We start from the raw sequence: 15,946 nt of genomic DNA, 5'->3' as shown, positions 1-15,946 counted from the left end.
AACCTCAAGAATGGATGGGCCTTGTCTCCTGTACAATTTTGGTATATTCTAATTTGCACACAAATCTCTTAACATGCATGTCAATCTTTGAAAGAGACATCTATAAAAAGCTGGTCAGATCCCAACTCTCATTCCTCACAAACAGGCTGGATAACATTTGTGTAAATCAGTTCAGCAGCAGTTCCTGCTGTCCTCATTATTTTCAGAGAAATCAGGGCAAAGCATACTGATGAATAAAAATAGACAGTGTTCCCTGTTTCCCTGGCCATGCAGTCACCTCTATCAGGGATATAGAGTGTGGAACACACCTTCCTTCTTCATCTGCATGCTTCGTCCCCGGACCAAGAAAAGAAAACTATGCCTTAGATACACACTCCACTCCCATGAGGGCCACCGCTTTTCATCCAAAGAGGTACTCTTTACAGCACTCAATTACTATGTCTCCTGATTCTGGCTAAAGTTTTGAAACATGGAAAGTTTGACAAGGCATATACTGAGTTTTACAAAGCCTATAATATAATGAAAACGCTTGCCAGCTGAGCACCGCTGAGTTTTCCTGGCAGTTCTTTAAGTCGGTGGGGACCATTAATGGTCTGTATGCTGAGTCACCTATGATATATCCCTACTTGTCTTTGATTGGGTAGCACCTAATATCTGACTTCTAAATAGAACTCTTTGACTTACTAAAAATTTGTCAATAGTAATATCACTCATTTAATAAGAAGGGATTCAGAGGAAAATCAATCACTATTCAGAGATAAGAGCTTTGTTTGTTCTTTTTAAAGGTTGAATAAGTGGGTAAAGCTCCATCTCAAAGGGAATTATCTTCTGTCTTGTAGCTAAAAATAATTCCTGAGAAGGGTGTAGAAAGATGTTCAGCTGTCTGAACTGACTAACTCCTTATTCACTCTGCTTTAAATATGCTGAGAGGAAAGAGGTACTCTTAGTGTTCTCATGCTTCAGAACCTGGTGCCCACATAGAAAGGGACAGTGAGTGCTGCCCTCTACCCTGCTGAGTATGGGAATACTGTGACCGAAGTGAAGATTTTAAAAGATGGTTCTATCATTGATAGTACTTTATCATTAAGACCAAGCCTGGTGCTTAGGGAAAGGAGAAAATCCTTTTAAACTTGTACTGTATAAAAACTCTGGCAATAATTTGCATTTTGGTGAATCAAAGAATTAGCATTATAGCTTTTCTTTGGCCCAAATTCTGATGATTTCTTGGCTTAGGGCTTCAATCAATCTGCAGCTGACCGACTAATCCTGGCCAGCACAGCTTCAAGGTCACAGTTATAATTTCTAGACTGTGGACATTTTATTATTGCCACTATCGATGAAAACTGCCCTTCAGTATTTGCCTAGTTCAATATTCTTTCAGCACCCTCACCCCTCACAATTTATAAACAGAATCAGCAATACCACCAATGAAAAATGAATTTACAAGGAAGCTATACTCACTGGTTACAAGCCTACAAAGTTAAAAGTAGTCACTTCAAGTTAGGTATCAAGGAAATTTCCTTTAGAAAACCCAGTTGCCGGGAGCTGGGTCCTTCTGCTTACCTGCTTTATGTATTTGTTTACTGCCTAAGGAAAGTCCCAGGCAGCCAGATGCAAGAATATAAAGCTCCTTGGAAGGTGGAAGGGGTGCCCGGTGTCCTCTGAGCTGCGATCTCAATTCCGATGCTTTTCATGTGGCTGAAATAGCTCAAGTGCTCTGTGCCTCTCCCAGTATTGAGAGCTGCTCCTGGCTCGGGGCTGGAGGGGAACTTAAACCGTTAAGGCTAAGTGTTAAAGAGAATTCCTGTCATAGCTCACAGTTGTTCTTCCTAAATATAGAGTTTGATACAAGCCATACGCTGGCTGCCTCCAAAAGGCTTGACCGTGCGGAAAGCAGGGCTCAAATGTCAGCCGGGAGGTGGCTATGGTATCTTATGTGCCCTCCTAATCTTCCAGAAGATGCTGGCTGCATTTTCTCATATATTCTGAGGGGGTATAGCAAAGTTCAAAAAGTAGGAAAAGTCTATCTTTAGCTTTATTACCTGGATGCCAGAAGATGAGCATTCAATAAAAATTGTGGGGGGGGGGGGGGCGGTGTCAGCATGGCACCATGCCTCTCAGCAGGGGTACTGACATTAAACAGGGCTTGAATCCTAGCTTGGTCACTTGGGAGCTGTTAAAGTTACTTAATAATAAGTAACTTTATTTCAACAAATAGTCACCAAATAATGATATTTATCCTATTAAGTTGAACTATATGACATTGCCCTTTTTGTAGGTCAAAAATGGTCCAAGACCAACAGGCTGGTGAGCTTCCAGGGCCCAGAGCCCTGCCCACTCTGCTCTACTGCCTCTACTAGTGACAAAGATTTTGACCCTAGAGCACATGAGACAACAGAACAAAGAAGAAATGTCTGTTTTAAATATGACAAGGGCCAGGAGCAGGTACAAGGCAAAACATTTTTTAAAGAGAAAACTTCCAAATCCTAAGATACATGCTCATTATTTTTAACACTACTTTTAATTTTTTTTAACCTCTCCAGTCTCTGAAATTACCTTTACATAGAGTTGTACTTCAGTAGAAGTATTAAACAGAGTGGAGAGACTTAAAATCCATCCACTGTGGAAGTGAGCTCCATGTCTGAGTTCTTGACAGTATGGTCAAGCCACTGAACTATATTGCCAGCAATCATTGCTTACCAGTCTTCTTATTACATGAGAAAAAAAGCTCCAATTTGTAGGAACCCTAGACATCAGGCTTCTGTTCCCTGTAGCTGAATGCATTCCAGATGGAAGTAGTTGGCTTTTTTCAGAACTGTAAAAGGAAAACCAACTTTCTGGGAGTTTAGGAGGTCAACAGATAATTTTGGTTCATTTTAGATTGGGGTTCACCATTAAGTTCTGTTCATGTGCTGTTCAAAAGAATTGTATCTTTAAAATTCAGTTTAGACATCATCCTTTGAGATCACATGGTGCCAAAAGTGAGTTATTTATACACTGGAGAAGAGAATATAGTGAGCACCTTAATATTTCTCCAAGTGTTTGGCTACTTCTGTGTGTTCAGAGCTCTTCACCAGACAAATGATGGCATCACTCCACGGACCAACAATGAGCCATTTATGGCCCCTTGTGCTGAAGTTAGCCCATGCATTTTGCCACAGTCCTTTTGCCCCAGTGGCCTCTCAGTAGCCACTGATGGTATATACATTGAGGAAACTGCTCCTGGCAGAAATGCCTTGTACACAGGGCTGGCCCAATATGAGTGTGACTGCCTCTGTGGGAAAAACTAAGGTGAGATGCATAACCAGGGCTCTGTTGGTCATAAGTCACAGTAACCCAAAGGGAACTAGTTTAAGCCAGGAGGGGTGTGGCAGACAGTCAATGTCTTTCTCAGTATCACTTTTGTCCACCTGAGTTCTGTAGCTGTAGGCAGCTTCCAGTACACTGTCAGCTTCACACCTCTCTCTTTTTCTCTACACTGGGGCTCTGCATATCATCCAGAAGCAGGAGACATAACCCATAAGTGCCAGGAAAAAACACCCCTAGGGACAAGCCTCAACCAATGGGAATGGAAGTCGAGCGATAGATGTCCCCACTTCCTCATCCTGTGGTCGGAAGATTCTGAGGTGTGATCTACAGTTTCCCAGAGGTCCCCAGCAGGACCGAGCCCCAGCTGCCCACCATGGGGATTTGCTCATTAATATACCCTTGTTGGCTTCCTCTTTTCCCTCACTTCCCCCGCTTGCATTCTCTGGGATCATCCCCCAAGTAGATCACCTGCAACCAAGTCCTTGTCTCAGCATTTGGAGTTGAGGCAACCCAAACTAAGAAAAAAGAATTTATTAGGAAGGTTTCATATTGCGAGAGGAAGGGCAGGGGTGCAGGTGAACCTCATCAATTACCAGAACCAAGAACTCGGACCTCACTAGAGAATGATGAATCTATTTCTGCAGCTCCAATTTTAAAGACCTCAGGGCTCTGGTTGCCCCAGCCTGAGTCAATACCGCACTCCTGGTTAGTAGCAAGGTTACCGAGCATAGAGGAGGCCATTGGGGTACATACCTGTGCATTAGGTCCTTCCCAGAAAGGGGAATAGTTGTGAGCTGAGCAGCTCTCCCAGTTGGGTCTCCAAGAGGCACCAAGAAGCCAAGTGTTTTTCCTTGACTTCTTGCAATAGCCTGAAATTTCTACTCCTGTTGTCAGGTTATTGATTTAAGACTCCATAAAAAGACACATGCTGGCTGGGTGCAGTGGCTCATGCCTGTAATCCCAGCACTTTGGGAGGCCGAGGCAGGCAGGTCACTTGAGGTCAGGAGTTCGAGACTGGCCTGGCCAACATGGTGAAACCCCATCTCTACTAAAAAAAATTACAAAAATTAGCTGGGCATGGTGGTGCACATCTGTAATCCCAGCTACTTGGGAGGCTGAGGCATGAGAATCGCTTGAACCTGGGAGACGGAGGTTGCAGTGAGCCAAGATCATGCCACTGCACTCCAGCCTGGGCAACAGAGTGAGACTCTGCCTCAAAAAACAAACAAACAAACAAAAAAACACATGTTGTTTGACAAGGGTAACAGAAGAAGTCTCTGACACACACCAACACATACCAGGTTGGTGAGTGACAATTAACTGGGCCTGAAGGGATGGGGCACAAGATGAGTCCATTTCTTTTTGAGAGGATTGAGATAGGAGAAGTTGGAAAAACATAGCCTTAAAGTATGAAAAATGGAGAGCTGGGGGTACTGGGCATTGAGGGGGTAGCTTGAGTCCTTTGGGCATATTTCAGTGGAGATCACAAAGAGGGGTATGGTTGGGGGGGTGTTGACAAAATCAAAATTCACTTAAGTCATTCCTACCTGCATGCCTTCACCCCTCCTCCCCTATGGTCAAAGAGCAGGATGTCTAACAACATCTTACATCTATAGAACCCTTGCTCAGTTGCAAAGTGCTTTCATTTGTATTATTTTATTTAATCCTCCCAACAGCCCTGTGGATTCAGTGGCATTCTTCCAATTTTATCGATCAGTAAGCCAAGGCTCAGACTGTCATTTCAGAGCCAGTTATCCCCAGCTTTTGACTTTCAAAGTTACTGCTCTTTCCTGTTATACCACAGTGCCCTCAAGGAACCACACTCATCTGTATGCCCCACATAAGCACATACAAATATGGTAACAGGATGCATCTGCTTGCAAGTAACAGAAAACCTAACCAGCAGTGGCTCAATCAACAGTCATTTAATCATCTCACAAACCTAGGAACTTAAAGGAAGGTAGTTATGGGCTGGTTCAGAAATTCTACGAAGTCAAAAACTCTCGGGCTCTTCCCAGATCCTCTTTGGGAAGGTGGATCTACTCTGCCACTCTCAACAAGTCAGCTTTTCATCCTCATGCTTCTTAACGTGTGTTCCCAAGATGGCTGCCACAGCTCCAAGTGTTAGGACATTTTACAAGCATCCAAACAAGAAGGAATAGCAGTGATGATGGGAAAAGGGGCTTTTCTTCCCAAGGAGGAAACTCTTTCCCAGAAGCCCCAAGCTGACTTCCCCCTACATCTCTTTGGCTGGAACTGGGTCTCATGGCTGCAAAGGAGGCTAAGAAAAGAAATAAATGGAAGCAGGTGGATGGAATAGAAATGATTAGCTAAGATCAAATGTCCCATATAAAATTGGGATGCTCTTAGCAATGAAGAAGAAAGGAAACAGCAGTGACACAGACAAAACGTGCACACACATACAGAGCTTTAATGGAAAATGTGCTTACACACACATAATCTCATTTAATTCTCACCACCTTATGAAGCAGGTATTGTTTGTCTATCTCTATTTTATAAATGACAAGACACACTGGAAAAGGTCAAGTCACATGCCTAGGAAGTGGCTTAGTCAAAACTCTAATCTAGGTCTGCAGGCTCCAAATTTCATGTGTTTCCCCTATTCCTCCATGCACAAACCAACAAGAGGAGCCAGGCTGCTCATACCATTGTCCCATCTGTGAATGCCCTCTTGGCATGTGCCCCAAATTACAGGCTTCTTTTGGGTTTGTCTTTGCTTGGTTATACTCAATCTTAGGCCTACCTACAGTTTGGGCAAAGAGTAAAATAAACCATATTACAGAATTTTGTAAGTGAATTAATAGATAACTCTTTGTACCATTATGTATAAACATGTAACCTCCAAAAAACATTATAGGCTGATAAAGAGAATAAAAAATAACAAATAAAGAATGGTTAGCTAGGAAGAAAAAATTATGAAAAAGAAACTAGCTATGATCTAATGAAAACACTTTTCCCATAATATTTACTTCTATATTCAATTTGAATTCTAACAGGATGACTGTGATCAAATCAATGTCTGTTTTTAATCCAGGAGAGCAGGTGACAAGGTTTGTCCCCTGGGTTGCATACTGCGTGATGACATCCCTCCTTCCCCAGCAGATGCTGGCACCTTTAAAAAGACTGATGTGCAAGGTAGGAAAAAAAATTTGTTGTCATTATCTTTAAAGAAATTGATACTCTTGGCCGGGCGCGGTGGCTCAAGCCTGTAATCCCAGCACTTTGGGAGGCCGAGACGGGCGGATCACGAGGTCAGGAGATCGAGACCATCCTGGCCAACACGGTGAAACCCCGTCTCTACTAAAAATACAAAAAAAAAAAAATAGCCGGGCGAGGTGGCGGGCGCCTGTAGTCCCAGCTACTCGGGAGGCTGAGGCAGGAGAATGGCGGGAACCCGGGAGGCGGAGCTTGCAGTGAGCTGAGATCCGGCCACTGCACTCCAGTCCGGGCTACAGAGCAAGACTCCGTCTCAAAAAAAAAAAAAAAAAAGAAATTGATACTCTTATGCATTAATAATGGAAGCATAAACTCATACAACTACTTTGGAGGATAATTTCTCAATATTTTATGAAGCTAAAGTTGTGCATATCTTTTGACCAGTTTCATGATTTGGCCAGTATTTATAATTTTTGGCAAGTGTGTACAAGAAGACAGATAACAGTATGTTCATTGCAGTATTGCTTATAATAGTGAAAAAATCTGAAAACAATCTAAATGCCTATCAACAGAGAATAAATAATGATTTTTTCATTTGATTGAATCCAAATAATCAAAAGAGTGAGCCAGAGCAACATGTATCAAAAAAGATACATTTATACATTTCAAAATCAAACTGAATTTAAAATACACACATGCACACACACACTGAATTCAAAAAGAGTTAACAATGTAAAAACTTGCAAGAAAGTAAGCACAATATTTTAAAAGTGATCATATCTGGGAAAGAAGAGGGAGCAAGAGGATTTCATAAATAACTTTAATAGTTTCCATTATATCTAACATCCTCAAAATAATTTAAACTAAGGCAAAATATTAGACTTTGGAAGGACTGAGTTCTGAGTATATGGGTGCCATTTTGTTATTTTGTGTGTAATTTTCTGTATGTTTGAAGTATTTCATCACAAAAATGTAATAAAGGATTTCAGCTGTCAAAAAAAAAAAAAAAAGAGTGATGTGCAAGTGTGGCCCACCCTGTCTACCTCACCCCCATCTGGCCCACAGCTTCGCTTGGCCAGGCCAGATCTCCAGCTTTGGCAGAAAATAATTCAAATTTTTCCATAACATCTATCAGAGTAGAGTCAAAATTTCATAAGGCATAGTCAGTTGATAACAATAAAAATAAAACACATCACAATATTGGTAAGACCCAACTAATGAGATAGACACTTTCTGACTGAGGAATTGGTTGCAGTTCTCTATATTATAGCATCAGGTAATGGCACCACCCACCCTCCCAAGGCCAGTAGCTTTTAGGAACAAGAAAGTTAGAGAGGATATGGATTTCAGTAAATTTACTATCAGATAAAATACAGGTGATTAAAATATGATCATTAGAATGATACCAACCAAGGATAATTTTATCCTTTGTTTTTTTACCAATATTGTTGTTTCCTGTTTTTCTCTCACCTATGCCTAAATCCCCATTTCTCTATGCAGTATTATCATCTTGAATTAATTATAACTGCAGTGGGCCCTTTGTATTAGGCATGATGTACATGTGGTATTATAGATTATAAATGGATTATCATTGTCACTAAAGGCACATTGCCCAATAATTCTACAACCAAATGATTTATTTTTATGTGTTCTGGCATTAACTATGATTGGAGCTAAATAATATGATTCAAATGTCTCCTAGGCACCATAATTTTGTGGCACCTGTATGAGTCACTTTAAAGGTGTGTCTCCAAGTGGGTGATTCACTATCCCTCCATGAGCCAAATGGCAAGACTTCCACTCTCCTTCCTTATATCTTGCTAGGGGTCCCCACAGAGAGATGTATCTCATAGGTCATCCACAGTCCTGCTCTGCTGTTCCACATCCCCTTAGTCCCCAGTGCCTCAGAAGCCACCTTTCTCATTATCACTGCATAGAAGGATTTGTTATGGCCTCTGGGAACCAGCTTCTTACTTATTCTTTGGCATGTGAGGAGGTACTTTCTCCATCTTAAGATTCAATGCTTTAAAAAAAAAATAACATGTGCATACTAAAAAAAATCACCCTTAGAAGGCATAAAGTATACAGTTCAGTGGTTTTTAGCACATTCACAAAGTTGTGCATTGATCACCACTATCTAATTCTAGAACATTTTCATCATCCCCGAAATAATCCCCCTACCCATTAGTACTCCCCATTTCCTCCTTCCCCTGGCAAAACTCATCTGCATTCTCTTTATGGATTTGCCTGTTCTGGACGTTTCATATAAATGGAATCATACAATATGTGGCCTTTTGTGTTTGGCTTCTTTCATTTAGCATAATATTTTCAAGGTTCATCCATGTGGTAGTATGCATCAGGACTTCATTCCCTTTCATGGCTGAATAATGCATTGTGTGGTATGCTACGTTCTGTTTATCCACTCATCAGTTGAGAGATATTTGGGTTGTATCTACTTTTGGGCAAACATGAATAGTGCTGCTATGAACATTCATGTACAAGTTTTTCTGTGAACATGTTTTCAGTTCTCTTGGGTAAATGCCTGGGAGTAGAATTGCTGAGTAATACGGTAACTGTTTAATCTTTCCAGGAACTACCAGAACCTTTTCCAAAGCAGCTGCATCATTTTACATTCCTACCAGCAGTGGATGAGGGTTCTATACTTCTCTATACCTTATCAACACTTGCTATTGTCCGTCTTTTTTATTATAGCCACCCAGTAGGCATAAAGTGGTATCTAATTGTGGTTTTCACATATATTTATCTGATAACTAATGATATCAAGCATATTTTCATGTGCTTATTGTCTGATGGGATATCTTCTTTGGAGAACTGTCTATTCAGATCATTTTCCCATTTTCGTATTTGGCTATTTGTCATTTTTATTATTTAGTTGTAAGCATTCTTCATGTAATCTGGATACAAGTCTTTATCAGATATATGATTTGCAAATATTTTCTCCCATTTCTTGGTATATTAGTCTGTTCTCACGCTGCTAATAAAGACAAACTCTAGACTGGATAATTTATAAAGGAAAGAGATTTAATTGACTCACAGTTCCATGTGGCTGGGGAGGCCTCACAATGATGGCAGAAGGCAAATGAGGAGCAAAGTCACGACTTACGTGGCGTCAGGCAAGAGAGTGTGTACAGGGGAACTTCCCTTTATAAAACCATCAAATCTCATGAGACTTATTCACTATCATAAGAACAGCACAGGAAAGACCTGCCTCCATGATTCAATTACCTCCCACCAGTTCCCTCCCACGATATATGGGAATTATGGGAACTACAATTCAAGATGAGATTTGGGTGAGAACACAGCCAAACTGTATCACCTGGGTTGTCTTTCACTTTCTTGATGGTGTCCTTTGAAGTGCAAAAGCTTTTTTAAGTTTAAATAATAACTAAATAAAATTTATTTTTTCTTGGGTTGCTTGTTCTTTTGGTGTCACCTAAGAAACCATTGCCTAATCCAAGGTCACAAATAATTGCACCAATGTGTTTTCTAACAGTTTTATAATTTTAGCTCCTACATTTAGATCTTTGATCCATTTTGAGTTAATTTCTCTATGTGGTCTGAGGTAAAGGCACAGCTTTGTTCTTCTAAATGTGGATATCCAGTTGTCCCAGCACCATTTGTTGAAAATACTATTCTTTTCTCATTGAATTATATTAGCACTCTTTGGAAAATCAATTGACCATAAATGCAAAGATTTATTTTTAAACTCTCAAGTCTATTCTGTCAATCCAAATATTTATATTTATCCCAGTACCATACCATCTTGATTACTGTAGCTTTGTCATAAGTTGTGAAATCAGGAAGTGTGGGTCCTCCAAATTTCTTTTTCTTTTTCAAGCTTGTTTTGGCTATTCTAGGTCCCTTGCATTTCCATATGAATTTTAGGATCAGCTTATCTTTTTCAGCAAAAAGAAAGAAAGAGAGAAAGAGAGAGAGAGAAGGAAAGAAAGAAAGATCAAGCTGGAATTTTTAAATAGGGTTTGCACTGAATCTGCAGATTGATTAGGGGCATATTGCCATGCATAAAAGTGGGATGTCTTTCCACTTATTTAGGTCTTCTTTAATTTATTTAAATCTTTTTTTATAGTTTTTGTTATACAAGTGTACTTCTTTTGTTAAATTTATTTTTAAGTATTTTGTTCTTTTTGACGCTATTATAAATGGAATTACTTTCTTAATTCCACTTTTGGATTGTCCATTGTTAAGTTCATGAAAATATAACTGATTTCTTTTTTTAATTTATTTATTATTATTATACTTTAAGTTGTAGGGTACATGTGCATAACGTGCAGGTTTGTTACATATGTATACTTGTGCCATGTTGCTGTGCTGCACCCATCAACTCATCATTTACATCAGGTATAACTCCCAATGCAATCCCGCCCCCCTCCCCCCTCCCCATGATAGGCCCCGGTGTGTGATGTTCCCCTTCCCGAGTCCAAGTGATCTCATTGTTCAGTTCCCACCTATGAGTGAGAACATGCGGTGTTTGGTTTTCTGTTCTTGTGATAGTTTGCTAAGAATGATGGTTTCCAGCTGCATCCATGTCCCTACAAAGGACACAAACTCATCCTTTTTATGGCTGCATAGTATTCCATGGTGTATATGTGCCACATTTTCTTAATCCAATCTGTCACTGATGGACATTTGGGTTGATTCCAAGTCTTTGCTATTGTGAATAGTGCTGCAATAAACATACGTGTGCATGTGTCTTTATAGCAGCATAATTTATAATCCTTTGGGTATATACCCAGTAATGGGATGGCTGGGTCATATGGTACATCTAGTTCTAGATCCTTGAGGAATCGCCATACTGTTTTCCATAATGGTTGAACTAGTTTACAATCCCACCAACAGTGTAAAAGTGTTCCTATTTCTCCACATCCTCTCCAGCACCTGTTGTTTCCTGACTTTTGAATGATCGCCATTCTAACTGGTGTGAGATGGTATCTCATTGTGGTTTTGATTTGCATTTCTCTGATGGCCAGTGATGATGAGCATTTTTTCATGTGTCTGTTGGCTGTATGAATGTCTTCTTTTGAGAAATGTCTGTTCATATCCTTTGCCCACTTTTGGATGGGGTTGTTTGTTTTTTTCTTGTAAATTTGTTTGAGTTCTTTGTAGGTTCTAGATATTAGCCCTTTGTCAGATGAGTAGATTGCAAAAATTTTCTCCCATTCTGTAGGTTGCCTGTTCACTCTGATGGTAGTTTCTTTTGCTGTGCAGAAGCTCTTTAGTTTAATGAGATCCCATTTGTCAATTTTGGCTTTTGCTGCTGTTGCTTTTGGTGTTTTAGACATGAAGTCTTTGCCCATGCCTATGTCCTGAATGGTACTACCTAGGTTTTCCTCTAGGGTTTTTCTGGTATTAGGTCTAACATTTAAGTCTCTAATCCATCTTGAATTAATTTTCATATAAGGAGTAAGGAAAGGATCCAGTTTCAGCTTTCTACTTATGGCTAACCAATTTTCCCAGCACCATTTATTAAATAGGGAATCCTTTCCCCATTTCTTGTTTCTCTCAGGTTTGTCAAAGATCAGATGGCTGTAGATGTGTGGTATTATTTCTGAGGACTCTGTTCTGTTCCATTGGTCTATATCTCTGTTTTGGTACCAGTACCATGCTGTTTTGTGAATTCTACCAGAGGTACAAGGAGGAGTTGGTACCATTCCTTCTGAAACTATTCCAATCAATAGAAAAAGAGGGAATCCTCCCTAACTCATTTTATGAGGCCAACATCATCCTGATACCAAAGCCTGGCAGAGACACAACAAAAAAAGAGAATTTTAGACCAATATCCCTGATGAACATCGATGCAAAAATCCTCAATAAAATACTGGCAAACCGGATTCAGCAACACATCAAAAAGCTTATCCACCATGATCAAGTGGGCTTCATCCCTGGGATGCAAGGCTGGTTCAACATTTGCAAATCAATAAACATAATCCAGCATATAAACAGAACCAAAGACAAGAACCACATCATTATCTCAATAGATGCAGAAAAGGCTTTTGACAAAATTCAACAGCCCTTCATGCTAAAAACGCTCAATAAATTCGGTATTGATGGAACGTACCTCAAAATAATAAGAGCTATTTATGACAAACCCACAGCCAATATCATACTGAATGGGCAAAAACTGGAAAAATTCCCTTTGAAAACTGGCACAAGACAGGGATGCCCTCTCTCACCACTCCTATTCAACATAGTGTTGGAAGTTCTGGCTAGGGCAATCAGGCAAGAGAAAGAAATCAAGGGTATTCAGTTAGGAAAAGAAGAAGTCAAATTGTCCCTGTTTGCAGATGACATGATTGTATATTTAGAAAACCCCATTGTCTCAGCCCAAAATCTCCTTAAGCTGATAAGCAACTTCAGCAAAGTCTCAGGATACAAAATTAATGTGCAAAAATCACAAGCATTCTTATACACCAGTAACAGACAAACAGAGAGCCAAATCAGGAATGAACTTCCATTCACAATTGCTTCAAAGAGAATAAAATACCTAGGAATCCAACTTACAAGGGATGTAAAGGACCTCTTCAAGGAGAACTACAAACCACTGCTCAGTGAAATCAAAGAGGACACAAACAAATGGAAGAACATACCATGCTCATGGATAGGAAGAATCAATATCGTGAAAATGGCCATACTGCCCAAGGTAATTTATAGATTCAATGCCATCCCCATCAAGCTACCAAGGACTTTCTTCACAGAATTGGAAAAAACTGCTTTAAAGTTCATATGGAACCAAAAAAGAGCCCGCATCTCCAAGACAATCCTAAGTCAAAAGAACAAAGCTGGAGGCATCACGCTACCTGACTTGAAACTATACTACAAGGCTACAGTAACCATAACTGATTTTTGTATATTGATTTTGTATCCTGTAACCTTGCTGAACTCATTTATCAATTCTAATAGTTGTCTCTGTGTGTGTGTGTGTGTGTGTGTGTGTGTGTGTGTGTGTGTGTCTGTCTGTTCCTTAGGGTTGCCTTAAGAAAATATCATCTGTCTCTAAAGATATCTTACTTTCTCCTTTCCAATCTGGAAGAATCAATCTTTCTTTCTTTCTTTCTTTCTTTCTTTCTTTCTTTCTTTCTTTCTTTCTCTTTCTTTCTTTCTTTTCTTTCTTTCTTTCTTTCTTTCTTTCTTTCTTTCTTTCTTTCTTTCTTTCTTTCTTTCTTTCTTTCTGTTTGCCCATGTTTTGTCAGATTCCCATTTTCAAGTGTTTCTCAGACTCCCCAAGAATTAAGGCTCATCCAGAATTTCTGGAAGAAATCCTTCCAGTGGCCACATGCCTCCATACTATTGGCCTGGATCCATACCATTGCTCCTACTGGCTTGAAGCCCGCTTCTCCCAAACTAGTATTCTTCCTTGTCCAAAATGTAAATCCAGGCCCATCCCTTCATTACTAAAAGTACAACCCAGACAAGATTCTAATATTCAGTAAAACTTCATTAAAGATTTGGACTAACCAAATAATGGCAAAGTCCAAAACAAACAAAAAGTCAAAACTGGACTATTATATGTGATCACATGAGCCGAGCTCCTTCTCCCCTTAGCCCCGGTCCTATGCCATGATGCAGTAGCCATGTGTATGTCTCCCTCCTTGGAATTTAGCTTACTTCCGTGAGTACCCACAGAAAGAAAACATACTTTATCTAAACAGAAGCAATGTGGAGAGCTGTAACTCTAGTTACAGAGGAAAAATCTTTTACGTTATTGTGCAGAATGGTTTGGCATCTCCTTATCTCCAAACACCTCATTTTAGAAAGGAACTCTTTTTTCACATTTGTGTAGCTCAATAGCTATTCTCTCCCCCAACCCAAATTTTTTTCCTACCAAAAATGAAGGAGCTATCTAGCTTCAGAAGTGAATTCCGACCTCCGTCTCCAAAAACATGCTAACTGCTCCTCTGTCTTCAGAAAAAAAAGCTGGCATCCACCTCTCAGTTACTCCCTGCTTTTAGTTAACTCACTGTTTTCCATTGAGAATATTTCCAATGAGAATAGCATTTCATTCATTCATCACATATTTTGTCAAGTGCCTACTGTGATTCAGGCACTGTGCTAGATGCTGAGGGTTTAAAAATGAGAAAAATATAGTTCTGTGCTCTATGAGCATATTCACCATGGTCTGGTAGAGGAGACAGACAAGTAAACAATAACGTGATTATTAGTTTTATGTACGGTGGGAAAAGTAACTATAAAAACTGCTATAGGACTCCAGAGGAAGCGATCTCTGACTCTCCCACGGTGCTGAGGGCTTCACAGAGAAGGAAATGTTTGAGCTGAATGCTGAGCATCTATGTGCCAACACTGTTCCATCCCCACTGTCACTATAGAGAAAACAATTAATAAGACTGAGTGTGTCCCCACCCTCGGAGGTGATCATGGGGATAGGAGGAGACGAAGCCAAGTAAATAAATAAACAAGATAATTATAAATCCTGTTAAGTGATATAAACATTTTTTAAAAGACTAAGGAAGAGAATAATAGGGAGAGGGGTGGCAGAAGATGCATCTGTCCAAGAAGAACTGAGATGTGATAGGCTAAGAAGGAACTGAGGAAAAGGACACTTCAGGCACAGGAAGCTGCATGTTCAATGACCCTGAGATGGAAAAGTATGTTCTCAGGACTCAAAGAAAAACAATATGGCATGAGCATACAGGAGAGTAGCATGAGATGAGTTAGAAAACTAGGGAGAGGCTAGCAGGGCCTTGGTAGGCCATTTTGGCAAGAGGTACTGGTTTTGTCCTAGGTGTAGTGGGAATCCTTGGAGGGTTTTAAGCAGTGGAGTTGCTTGGCCTGAGCTTTAATTAGCTCACTATTGCTACTATATAGAAAATGGACTGTGTTAGAACAAACAGGAAAAAGGAAGAATGATGAAAAGGCTAGCAATGATGGTGACCCAAACAAAGGTGTTGGTAGTGGAGATAAAGAGACGAACACAGGTTCAAAATGTATTTTAGTAATAGAATCAAAATATCCTTGCTAATGAATGGGATATGGTAGGATGGAAAAGGAGAATGGTGGGTGTCTTACATTTCAGGCTTGGATAATGAGATTTAAAGGAATGAGTTACATTGCGGGAGGAGTGGAGGTACCAATGAGAATCTGAAACACAACTTAAGTGCTTGACATTGAGCCTGGCATATAGCAAGCTCTCAAGGTGGAGCATGAAGACATAAAAGTTATTGTTGACCTCTGAGAGAAGAGTTTCAATAGATTGTGGGGCTGCTCAAAAACCAGGTCACTGCAGGTTGTGGTGTGAATGAAGGGTTGAGGCAGCAAGTGGATTCATCTCTCCTCAGACCCCTGACTAAGAATTAAAAAGGACAATAGCTGGGTTTGAAGATATACAAAATGGAGAGAAAGTTTTTTGGCTGTATTTTATTTAAATCTGAGCAATATTTACCTATGTTTATAAGCCAAAGTGAAG

At 40.0% G+C, this 15,946-nt stretch overlaps 1 protein-coding gene across 2 annotated transcripts in view; it reads right to left on the bottom strand.

The window, feature by feature from the left end:
• SMPX (small muscle protein X-linked) overlaps nucleotides 1–1,747 on the bottom strand; it is a 54,870-nt gene extending 53,123 nt beyond the window's left edge. For both annotated transcript variants that reach the window (XR_012091866.1, XM_073013262.1), the window contains exon 1: nucleotides 1,564–1,747. The gene's annotated coding sequence lies outside the window, so the exon portion shown is untranslated. The remainder of the gene's footprint in view (nucleotides 1–1,563) is intronic.
• Between the last annotated feature and the right edge of the window lie 14,199 nt (nucleotides 1,748–15,946).

The sequence above is a fragment of the Chlorocebus sabaeus genome, chromosome X (genome assembly GCF_047675955.1).
Source record: "Chlorocebus sabaeus isolate Y175 chromosome X, mChlSab1.0.hap1, whole genome shotgun sequence".
NCBI lineage: Eukaryota > Metazoa > Chordata > Mammalia > Primates > Cercopithecidae > Chlorocebus > Chlorocebus sabaeus.
Note: the sequence above shows the minus strand (reverse complement) of the source record. Positions and strands in the feature narration are given on the sequence as shown.